Here is an 11,021-nt window from a genome sequence, read left to right as displayed (position 1 = left end):
ACCACAGTGTTTAGAAAATAAAACATTAACAAGGTTTATTCATTAAATTTTTTTCAAGTTCGGCGGCCCGGATTAAAACTTTTAACGGGCCGCATGTGGCCCCCGGGCCGTAGTTTGCCCTCGCCTGGCCTAGGGCATAAACACATACATGTAATATCCAATCCGCTTATTCTCACAAGGATAGCGTGCTGGAGCCTACCCAGCTGTCAACGGGCAGTAGGCGGGGCACACCCTGAAGTGGTTGCCAGCCAATCGCAGGGCACGCAAAGACGAACAACCATCTGCGCTCAAACTCACTCACAAATGCAACCTCCACACAGGAAAGCTGGGTCCCGGGATCGAACCCTGAACCTTGGGACTGCGAGCCGGATGTCCTAACCAGTCTTAACTCATTAAATACCAGCCATTTTCACTGGAGCAACCCACTCAATCCCAGAGTTTTCCTGGGTTTTGACTAATATTGCAAGGCCCACAGAATATTGTATTCTAATGCTATATAGACATGGAGCACACCCGAAGAAAGATGAGACTCTCTTCTTTCAACAGAAAAAAAATGTTTGTTCCTATCTTTTTCCATTCTTGAACAATCGGCATTTGAAAATAGCTAAATTTCATGAAAACTCCAATCCCTGGGGAAAAAACTGAGAAAATGAGCTTTTTGTAAACTGATGCATTTTGACCATAATTTGAACTTTGACACTATTATTTATGGCTTTTATGACACCTCTAACATCTAAATAATGCATGCCTTCTATAAAATAACAAAAAAAAGCACAAAAAATATGTTTTTGATAAAATAAATTTATTTGCACATAACACTAAACGACTGAACTGTTGAACTATGTACAAAAATGAAATACATCAGTGTCATACATACTTTTTTTTTGTGTGATATAAAATAAAACAGTTGCCTTGATGCAAGGGCACACAACATAGTTCACACCACATTCTTGTTTCACTCCGTTTGCCTTTGCGCAAACAGACCCGACACTTTCGTTGTAGTCTGGCTTTGCTGGTCCGTGGAAAATAGGCGAGCTTGTGTTTGTCCACTGGGGTTTGTGTGAAAATAATTGTCTGGGAAGTGATTGCTGGCATCCGCGATGTGCTGCAGAAGCTCATCCGTGAGAAACAGCTGCAGGAAATCAGCTGGCTCCTCAGACTCCAAATGGGCAGCGGCATTCAGTGGTCCAGGGGTTGCTGTAAAGTCGATTTTCCTCGGTTGCCATCCAGTGTGACGCCATCCGGAACCACTGCTTCCTGATGCACAACCTGTAAATTACAGAAATATAAACAATTGGAAATATATATTTATTGCTGCATTTTATTGCTGGCGTGTGAAGTTTCATATTATAATTTACCTTTCTTTACACCAACAAGACGAGGAGGAACTTTCTTGCCGCGGGATGCACAATCTGTGAATTTTAGAAAGTATGCATGATTACCACACCATTCAGTATTGTTGTTTCCTCGTCGGGGAGGAGATACGCTTGCGTCTAACTGCACATTTATGCGACATTTTCTGCCCGCAAGATGCATGATATGTACAATAAAAGCATGAGGGGTAAAACCACATGTTCAATGGTAACTTGCGAGCGCTTACCTCCTCGTTCGGGGGGATCTGGTGAGGACTCTCAGCTGCTTTGGCTATTGTCCGAAGGCAGGCGATGCAGGCCGCAAGGCACGCGCACCCTCTTTAAACGCCTGTTTGTTGTGACGACGACAAAGCGTCATCCTCTCAACCAAAGCGTCTCCATCGCCTTGATGCTTTTAGGAAGCTTTTTTTTACAAAAAAGCATTCCTCGATCGTCATTTGCTTGGAGGATTTCATTGCTAACGCTACTAATGCGACTGCTGCTAGTGCTGCCGATGCTGCTGCTACCCACGCTGCTCTCCACACTTATAAGTCTACCCCAGGATCCCGCCCCCCATTTGTACCTCTGGCGCAGATTCAAGGCGGATCTTTTGCACCTCTGCCCCCTGCTGGGTGATTTTTACATGATTCACAATGCGGACATGGCTGATTCTCAGTCAGAGGTTGCATCAGACCCTTATGTACACTATGACGTAAAAAAGACAGGAAACGTACTTATACGTCTTTGGTAGAGGGCGCCATTGCATTAAAAGACGTCTTTGTACGTCTAAGGGAGTAAATGAGTTGAACAAAGTACAGGGTCCTTCACCTGACTACAGATGATCTTCTGGGGACTTTATTTGGTTTTAATCACTTTTGGGGTCTGTATCTATGCACACTCCCTGGTTTTGCTACCTTCCCGGGTACCACATACACACTGCTTAGTTTCTCTGCCTTCGTGGGTACCACATACATATTGCTTGGTTTCTCTGCCTTCCTGGGTACGACATACACACTGCCTGGTTTTGCTACCTTCCTGGGTACCAGTCACACAAACGTCAGACGACTCAGCACATACCGACTGTCTCAGCACTACACACTTTCACTCCAAGGCAGTGCTGTGAACCAACTTACTGACAAGAGGTAGTATTTAGAATTTTAAAAAGTGCTTGAAAGGTTTTGTTCATGTAAAACCAACAGATTATGACATTATTATTATTATTTAAATCAGTATTAAACAGCATCAGCATAGGTTAAAGATATTATACAGACTATATACGATAAAAAAATACTAAACCACCCTTGCTTTTCCGTCATTTCTTGTATAAGTTAACACACAGATGTATAACATTTGTTTATACAAATATAACGATTAAAAAGTAGCTGATTAGAGTTTTAATTTTGTATTCATTAATCTGTAATAAAAATGGACATATTTTGGTTAATAAAATTAACAAGAAATAAAAGTAAAGGGTGTTCTAATACTTTTTTCAAGATTGTCCTAACATACATTTAATGTTTACAGTATATGTCTTCGGAAGAAGCGCAGCATTAGATTTTTTTTTTTGTTCTCTCTCTTTGACTTCTGAATTTGAATTTCTGTCACAGATGTGCTTGAATTCTATTTTGGATGATTTGTGTTAAACTGCACAAATATTTGAAGAGCCATAGAATTCAAGAATCACACCAGTGCTGCTACTCCTCCGAACGGGTGAACGCCCTTGATTAACAACCTGCGTTGAGGTGGCTTTTGAGATTCGTGGTGTGGGAGAAAAATCTCTGAAGGCATTCTTAGACTTCAAGAGAGGGTCCACAATTTTCAAAGATTCACTTCCGTCTGAATCAGAGGCCTCACTTGTATCCGGAATATATTCATCTCCACTGTCATCTGAGTTGGAGTAATAATGCTTATCCATTCCAAAGTCAGCCTGTTTTTTTAATCTAAAAAACAACAACAACGAAATATAAAGGATAGAAGGCAGGAGACCAATAAAATATATGCAATTTGCTTGTAAGATTCCCTGAAATCTATATGGGTTGTTTACCTGTATACTTTTGGTCCTCCTGAGCCTTGGGATAGTAATATGGTCTGGGTCTGAGGCGCAAAGTTCAGGGGCAGGATTTGACAATGATTCGTCAGAATCTGTGTCGTTATTCCAAGGAAGATTCAGCCCATATTTTTTGTCCAAGGGAGGAGACTGGGTTGCATCAGAGTCCAAGAGAAAATTGAGAACCCATTAAATACTTAATCCCCAGAGGAATCTGCACAGAAAAAGGTCTTAATTCTATTTGAAAAAAAAAAAAAAAACTAAAATATTGATGAATGATATGACAAAATAATGTAATAACAAAATTAATTGACCGTAACAAAAAGCTCCCGGGAGGAAAACTACATTAAATGTTTTTTTAACAGGGCAGTGAAAATATTGGAAAATAAAAACGATAATAAATAAAATAATATAAAAAAAGAATTCAATGTGCATCGATGGACCCATATGAAATACTTATATCGCTATGTACTTATCAGCCATATCGCCCAGCCCAATATGTAACTGCAACTTCAAAACCTCGGGCCATAACAGGATTGTAACATGGGATGCATATCTTCATTCCTAAATTTGTAGATCCCGAGGAGGCTGCTCAATGGTCCTGGTAATCTAAACCTCAACCAATTCGGTCACAGCCAATGTTCTCCATCCTTGTTAAGAAGTTTTGAAATGATTTAATAGATATACTATTGCAAACTATACCAGAATTTTAGACATTTTAAACTTTTGATCACAATTTTACCTATTTTCTAAAAATCTGAAGAATCCACATGCCAAATCACCTGCTGTAGACACATAGGTTCTGTTCTGACAGATAATTCAGTTACAGGTTGTGTACTTAAAGCCAATAAGAGGGCAATGCAGCAGTCGACAACCTGACGAAAGCTTAAGTCTCCCAATGAGAGAACTGTAGTGGCTGGTAGGTTCTTAGATTGTAACATAGTAAAGACATATACTAGGCATAACTGTATATCATATGATGATGAGGGAAAATATTATTAGCTACGATTTATGTCCAGATATATTAGAAAACTTGTCCAACCAGCACAGGTCTATCTAACTGTAATTTTAACATCTCAAGACACGACAGGATGACCACATGATACGCATACCTCCTTTTCAGAGTCTGTCAAAACTTGAGAAGGCTGCTTCGATGTTCTGGTGGCATCAACCTCAGCCGATTCAGTCATTGTCGGTTGTCCTCCATCCTAATGAACAAGTTGAATATTAATTTAATGAATTAAAAAAAGAAAATGGATCAGAATTTTACACATTTTAGGCTTTGGCCACCCAAAACAAAAACTAACAAGTTCACGAATGAAACAAAACCAATTACTTTAGCGCATGACAATTAATCTTCAGTAGAGATATGTTGTGACTGATATTTCAGTCACAGGTTGTCTTTTGAACGCCACCAGGGGCGCAATGGAGCACAGGACAGCCAAAAGTCTTCTTGTCGGACACCTGTAGTGGCTGGTAGGTTCTAAGATTATAACATAGTAAAGGCACATACAACTCCTAACTGTATTTCATATGATAATGAAGGAAAAGATGATTAGCTATGATTTATGTCAACAATAAAAATGGCTCTACGGGGTCCCCACAAACACAAACCTGACAGTTGGGTGTCAGATGGCCAACATACCTGACACGCAATTCAACTCAACTGGACCCCACAACACAAGAAAAAGCTGAGTGAGCCTCAAACCAGACATACACATTCACTGACAAATATCCTGTGACACCAGATATATTAGAAGTCTTGTCTAATCAGCACACGTCTATCTAACTGCAATTTTAACATCTCGAGACACGACAGGATGAGTACACGATACGCATACCTCCATTTCTGAGTCTGTAAAGCCTGGAGGAGGCTGCTTCGATGTTTTAGTAGCATCATAAATTTATTGAATTAATTATATTTGAGGTTGGATTAGATTTTTACACATTTTAAGCCTTAGCCACCCAAAACAAAACATAAGCTCATGAATGAAATAAAACTAATTAATTTCGCCCATGCCAATTAATCTTCTGTAGACACGTGTTGTGACCAGTGTTGTTTTTGGCAGGCATTTTAGATTTTGTCCAAGTCATTTGGACAAAGTGCTGATTTGTTTACATCACATTTAGTCATCCCAATTCGTTATAGTTTTAGTCCAGTTTTAGTCAACGAAAACTAAAAAAAGGGTTTTAGTCCAGTTTTAATCGACGGAAACGCAAAAAAAGTTTTACCCTAGTTTTCGTCAATTTATTCACAAAGGTTTTAGTCCAAGCGGCACGGTGGCCCAACTGGTTAGCAGGATGGCCTCACAATATTGAGGTCGTAGGTACGATTCTGGCTCCGGCCTTCCTGCGTGGGTTTCCTCTGGGTAATTCGGTTTCCTCCCATATTCTTAAAACATGCATGGCAAGTTGCTTGGACACTCTAATTGCCCCTAGGCATGAGTGTGAGCGTGGATGGTTGTTCGTCTATGTATGCCCTGCGATTGGCTGGACACCAATTCAAGGGTGTACCTCGCCTACTGCCGAAGACAGCTGGGATCGGCTCCAACACCCCCCGCGACCCTAGTGAGGAGAAGCGGTACAGATAACGGATGGATGGATGGATGGGTTTAAGTCCATTTGAGTTAAAACAAGGCATTCAAGGTTTCCACCCAAGACCCACCCCAAGACTTTTGGATGGACTACAAAGGATTCTTCATTACAAACAGAAAAAAGTGGCAACAGTGGAATCAATGCTCACTGCTCCAAAATAAGCAGAGAAGCAAAACATTTTGTTGGGCAACTGTTGTGGCTTTATTTCACTAAAAGCAACATAAAATAATTTATGAACCACATGCTAACAATTTTGTCTCGTCAACGAAAAAAATTCATGTACATCACGTCATGTTTTCGTCATAAAAGAACCTCGTTTAGCTTGTCATCGTCATTAAAAAAGGGGCGTTAACGAAGTATTTTCGTCATAGTCATCAGTGACGAAAACAACACTGGTTGTGACTGATATTTCAGTCCCAGGTTGTCTCCTGAACACCACCAATTGGGCAAGGGGGCGCAGGAAAGCCTGGGGTCTTCTATTTTTACAGTATAGAAAGGCTAAATATCAAATTGAAACAGTGTTTTATATCATGAATATACAGGGTTGGTGCTGGTTCTGGTAGGGAAACCACAACATAAAGATGTCCTTAATTAGTCCCACAATGGGGATATTTGCAATATGGCATATGATGGCCTAACAGGGCCACCGCCCAGAAAAGAGTAACGCAGAACTTTGTAATACTGTCACTCCCTGACCAGTTCGTTGTTCCTGAAGAGCCAAACTTTGACTCAGACCCACAAATTTGAATTACAGATAGTGGACAATGGAGAACTCCCCCAGTCAGTCAGCATGTTCAACTTCCATAGAAACCTCAACATACATTTATTAGATTGCCAAACTAATTGGAAACTACATCACCAGAACACCACAAGTGGGCTCTGTTATTGTACTTAAAGATGCATCTTACAAACCTGTGTTCTCCAAGGCCAGCTGGTCCATAGTCTTAAGTTATTTCTTCGCCAACATCAATGTCTCGGAGCGCAAACAGACAGAGGTGTGGTCTGTCCTCTGTTGTCTTCTTCTTCATTTTACAGTTGGGGTGCATGTGGTCATCATTAACCAGTCTTCCCAGACTGCCATCTTCTTGAGCGGCATCAACACTTAAAATAGATTTAAAAAAAAAAAAAACAATTATTCAATCAATGTCAGAAATTAATCTTTGAGACAATCTTGTGTACACAAAACATAAAAATAGGAAATCCACAATTTTTAAATCTTCTAAATCAAATCATACAAGAAATTTCTATTGGAATCAGACCCTATTAACAGCTTGTCTTTGAGACTTCATGGTCTATATTTTCATTTGTACAGATTCAACGCATGAATAAAAGTAATTACCGTATTTTCGCAGTCATAAGCAAACAAAGCGCCCTGTCAGTCGATGCGTCCATTAAATGGACAAAGTACCACTCACGTCCATCAGCCCTTGTCATCAACGAGCTGTTGGAAGTGCATGTTAGCACACCCTGCTGGGCAAAGAGTGAGTTGTCCATGCTTACAATCGACCGTGACAAATACACCATCTGACTATAATGTTTGGGTGATGGTGTTGGAAAAAGCTGGACAAAGGGCAGCTGTCCACAATGTTTTAGTCTGTCTTATCATTTATGTTATTGCAAGCAAGAAACGTCCCAGGTTTAGACAACCGACAAAAAGTCCAAAGCATAACAGCACATCTCTTTAAACAGCCATGCAAATCTCTCTAAACAGCTATGGGATTGTGGGTCTCTGCTCCCAGAATGCATTGCTTGAATTAGCTAAGGCTGAGTGGCTTTTGTATTATTTTCATTTTTTTGGGGTATATTGATGGCATGAGAGATACATGTTTGTGTTAATCTTATTTCTATGTTTCATTGTTTGCTTGTATGATGAGTTTTTTATTTTTTTTTGAAACCGTGACTCTAAGGAGTGTGGTGAGCAGCCAAGTCCCTCCCCTGACGTTGCTTTGTAGGCTATTGCCAATGCACCTAATATTGGCCTGAGCCATTGTCAGCTATTGTCAATAGAGACTTGGCGTCTGCTGCAACAATGGGGTGATTGCTCATGTTATTGGGGCATAGTAGGCTGCTATCGGCTGTGTCAGTGTGGGCAGCTCTGCCAAGTTCATGCTATGCTAACAGCAGCTGTGCTATCGTCTTGTCAGGCGGTGCGTCCAGTATATGTTACAAAGACAGAAATAGCGGCCTCAACAGGTGTTGCGCCCTTTGACACGGCGCGTCTTTTGGGTGCGAAAATACGGTATACATTTTTGCTTAGAGAATGATTTTTCCCCTAACACTTATGGGATGAGTATGTGTTTATTTTTTTAAATAAAAACAAAAATAAGATAACATCTCAATCTTTGCCTCACCTCCAAAAAGACAGTGCCTCTTCCATCCATCTTCCTGCGTTGAGATTTATCAGAATCTATCAATTTTCCTCTGTACTCCATAATAAAGAATAAAGTCATCTTTCCTGAAAGGGGCCTTGGTAAATACTCCTCGACCTAGTTAACAGGGAAATCAAGATAGCTTCGTCATATTTTTAAGCACACAAATAAGGAGTCATCATATTCATTTGGGCCACTATACTAATGTAGGGTGGTTTGAAACATTGCTTCTTGTGAGGGATAGAGCAGAGCCCTTCTTTATGATTTTAAAGGAACAGACCAGCCAAAATTCATTTTCCAGCATTGCATTAGCCAGTATGTATTAGGACTGAAAGTACAAATGTCAATGGCACCTGGTTACGTAAAAAAAAAACTTTAAGATTATTTAGTTTCATAACAATGACATACACTGTATACACAGTCATATTGGATCGCGTCACGTGATCTCTGTGACGTATAACGTGCTTTACACTAGACTATCAATATCGGACTTGTTCACCGGTCTATTGTGGTATAAAAATGCCGGAGGGCGTCATCAAGTACAGCCTTAATTTAGATAGAACTCCTACCATCAGGTTTCACGCTCACTGAAATAACTTGAAACTGACAAAAGAAAAGTTCAAGACACTCTTAATGTAAAATAACCACTTAAAAAACGATGTCAGCTTGGTTATCAGAAAACAATAATATATCTTAGCAAAAGCGTTAACATCATACCTTTAAATGAGTTTATATACTTCGCTTCTAACTCTGCAGTCTTGTCCAGACCCTTGACTGCATGTTCAATAGTATCCTGCTTTGGGGACTTCCTGCATCTCAGGGAAGGCATTGTTTATTCTATAAAGAAAAAAGACAGTTTTGTGTTGAGAATTATTAATACTATAGGCTAAATGGAGTTTTAACAATATCAGTGTAAGAAAAATAAATTATAAATTAAAAAAATATCAATCCCTCCATCCCAATTAACGATTTCAACCATAATAGTTTATATTGAAGTTTAAACAACAGACAGACAGATTTATGCAGTGTGACTACAAAAATCTTACCAAAATTGCATTCACAGTAACCTTTGCTTTAAGAATCATGTAATTAACCAGTGAACATCGTGTCTTACACAAAAATTAATGACAGAAATTATCATGGTACTTGCATTCTGTTGTTCTATAACAAAAGTGCAAGCTGTTAGCTCCGCAAAGCTAACGCAACAAGCTAGCGTCCCTCGTGCTCACATTCAATGCAAACCTGACCACCGGATGAAAATACGCGTCGGTTTAGTTCTTTAAATGAGTAAAAGCACCATGACGTTTTATAATTATTCAATGCTTAACTGGAGCTCGTCAATTATGTCGATGTAGGAGCACATGTTTGCTAGGCCAGTGTTGTAGGCCCACATCCATGGTGCTACTTTGTATAGTGTTTTCCACACAACTATCTCTAACCATGAACAATTGCACTCGAGGCATGTTTTGAATAAAAACAAACGAAAAACACTTACCTCTCCGTTTCAACAGCAGTTCGAACTTCGAAGTGGTGATATTCTCCAGCGTTAAGCACCTGCTCGAACTGCGAATAGGTCAAATTCAACAGCGTCTTTTTTCTGTCTTAATAAGGACGCGATGAGAGGAGGAGCGCTTGCCTTTTCGTCAGCACGCCCCGCGCGGGAGGTGCTGCTTTATCACTCTCTATCTGTGCCCGCCCGCCGGCATGTCGATAGAAAAATAATATTCCTTCAAACATTACTTTCATCTTCTTAACGTTTTGTAGTGAATTTAACAGGTTCACCACTTTTTTCAAATACACCAATGGAAAACAGGTCTTAATTGAGGAAACATACAAAGAGCGTCTCACAAACACCTTATGATGAGCAATGTAATTTGATCACGTTTTTTGTCACTGCCTGGACGTCGGTTCACTGGCCTGGTGGCAGTGGCTTGTAGACACTGTCACTGAGTGGGAACGGATCTCAAGGTGGGTCAAACTAACCCAAGCAGTGGATCGGTCCGTTTTTTAAATTTATTAATTTTTTTATTTTATGTATTTATTTATTATTTAATACAAGGGCTTCGGCTCACTACCAGTGGGCGGGACCAAAGAATTTGGGTTTCCTTTGAGCTAGGAGGCAGTCAAAGGCAGTCCAATCCCCGGCAACATAAAGCGCCTAGCTCTGGGGACATGGAATGTCATTTCTCTGGTAGGGAATGAACCCGAGCTGGTGTGTGACTAGACCAGTGGTTCTCAATTATTTCCTGTCATGCCCCCCCTACCAAGAAGAAAACAATTCGCACCCCCCCCCACCACAATTTTTTTTTACATTTCGTACTAATGTACATGTTCTTTGCATATTAATGTTAGATTGTCAATAAAATATCTTACCTTAACAAAGCTAAATTGATAAAAAAAAATATCATTTTGAGAACGACTATTGTGAGGATCTCGAAACTCAGTACTCTGTGGTGCTAATATTGATGAGATGATAAATATGTTGAAGCCACAGAACAAAAAGATTAGATATTGTTTGGAAATTAATGACGTACATAACAAAGGAATATCAGCCTTGATTGGAGTACATTACTGCATTTAAATTTTTAATAAAAATGAAACAATTATTGATGTTATGACCACTATGAAGAATTTAAAAAAACAATATATAGGGATAAT

The 11,021-nt window shown here is 39.8% G+C and overlaps 1 long non-coding RNA gene across 2 annotated transcripts; it reads right to left on the bottom strand.

Moving 5' to 3' along the window:
* Positions 1 to 2,760: 2,760 nt before the first annotated feature.
* Positions 2,761 to 10,045, bottom strand: LOC148316079 (uncharacterized). Of its 2 annotated transcripts, none has more exons than XR_015840390.1 (7): positions 9,859 to 10,045; positions 9,081 to 9,200; positions 8,346 to 8,480; positions 6,907 to 7,095; positions 4,512 to 4,607; positions 3,397 to 3,613; positions 2,761 to 3,292 (listed from the first exon to the last, which is right to left on the bottom strand). It is a non-coding gene; the product is annotated as an uncharacterized LOC148316079 (long non-coding RNA). The 2 variants fall into 2 exon arrangements; XR_015840389.1 differs by having other exon boundaries at positions 2,763 to 3,292; positions 3,397 to 3,549; positions 9,859 to 10,042.
* Positions 10,046 to 11,021: the final 976 nt, after the last annotated feature.

The sequence above is a fragment of the Idiotropiscis lumnitzeri genome, unplaced genomic scaffold (genome assembly GCF_059441095.1).
Source record: "Idiotropiscis lumnitzeri isolate Australia: NSW breed Sydney's pygmy pipehorse unplaced genomic scaffold, RoL_Ilum_1.0 HiC_scaffold_23, whole genome shotgun sequence".
NCBI lineage: Eukaryota > Metazoa > Chordata > Actinopteri > Syngnathiformes > Syngnathidae > Idiotropiscis > Idiotropiscis lumnitzeri.
The sequence above is the reverse complement of the archived record's forward strand: the minus strand, read 5'-3'. Positions and strand labels throughout refer to the sequence as shown.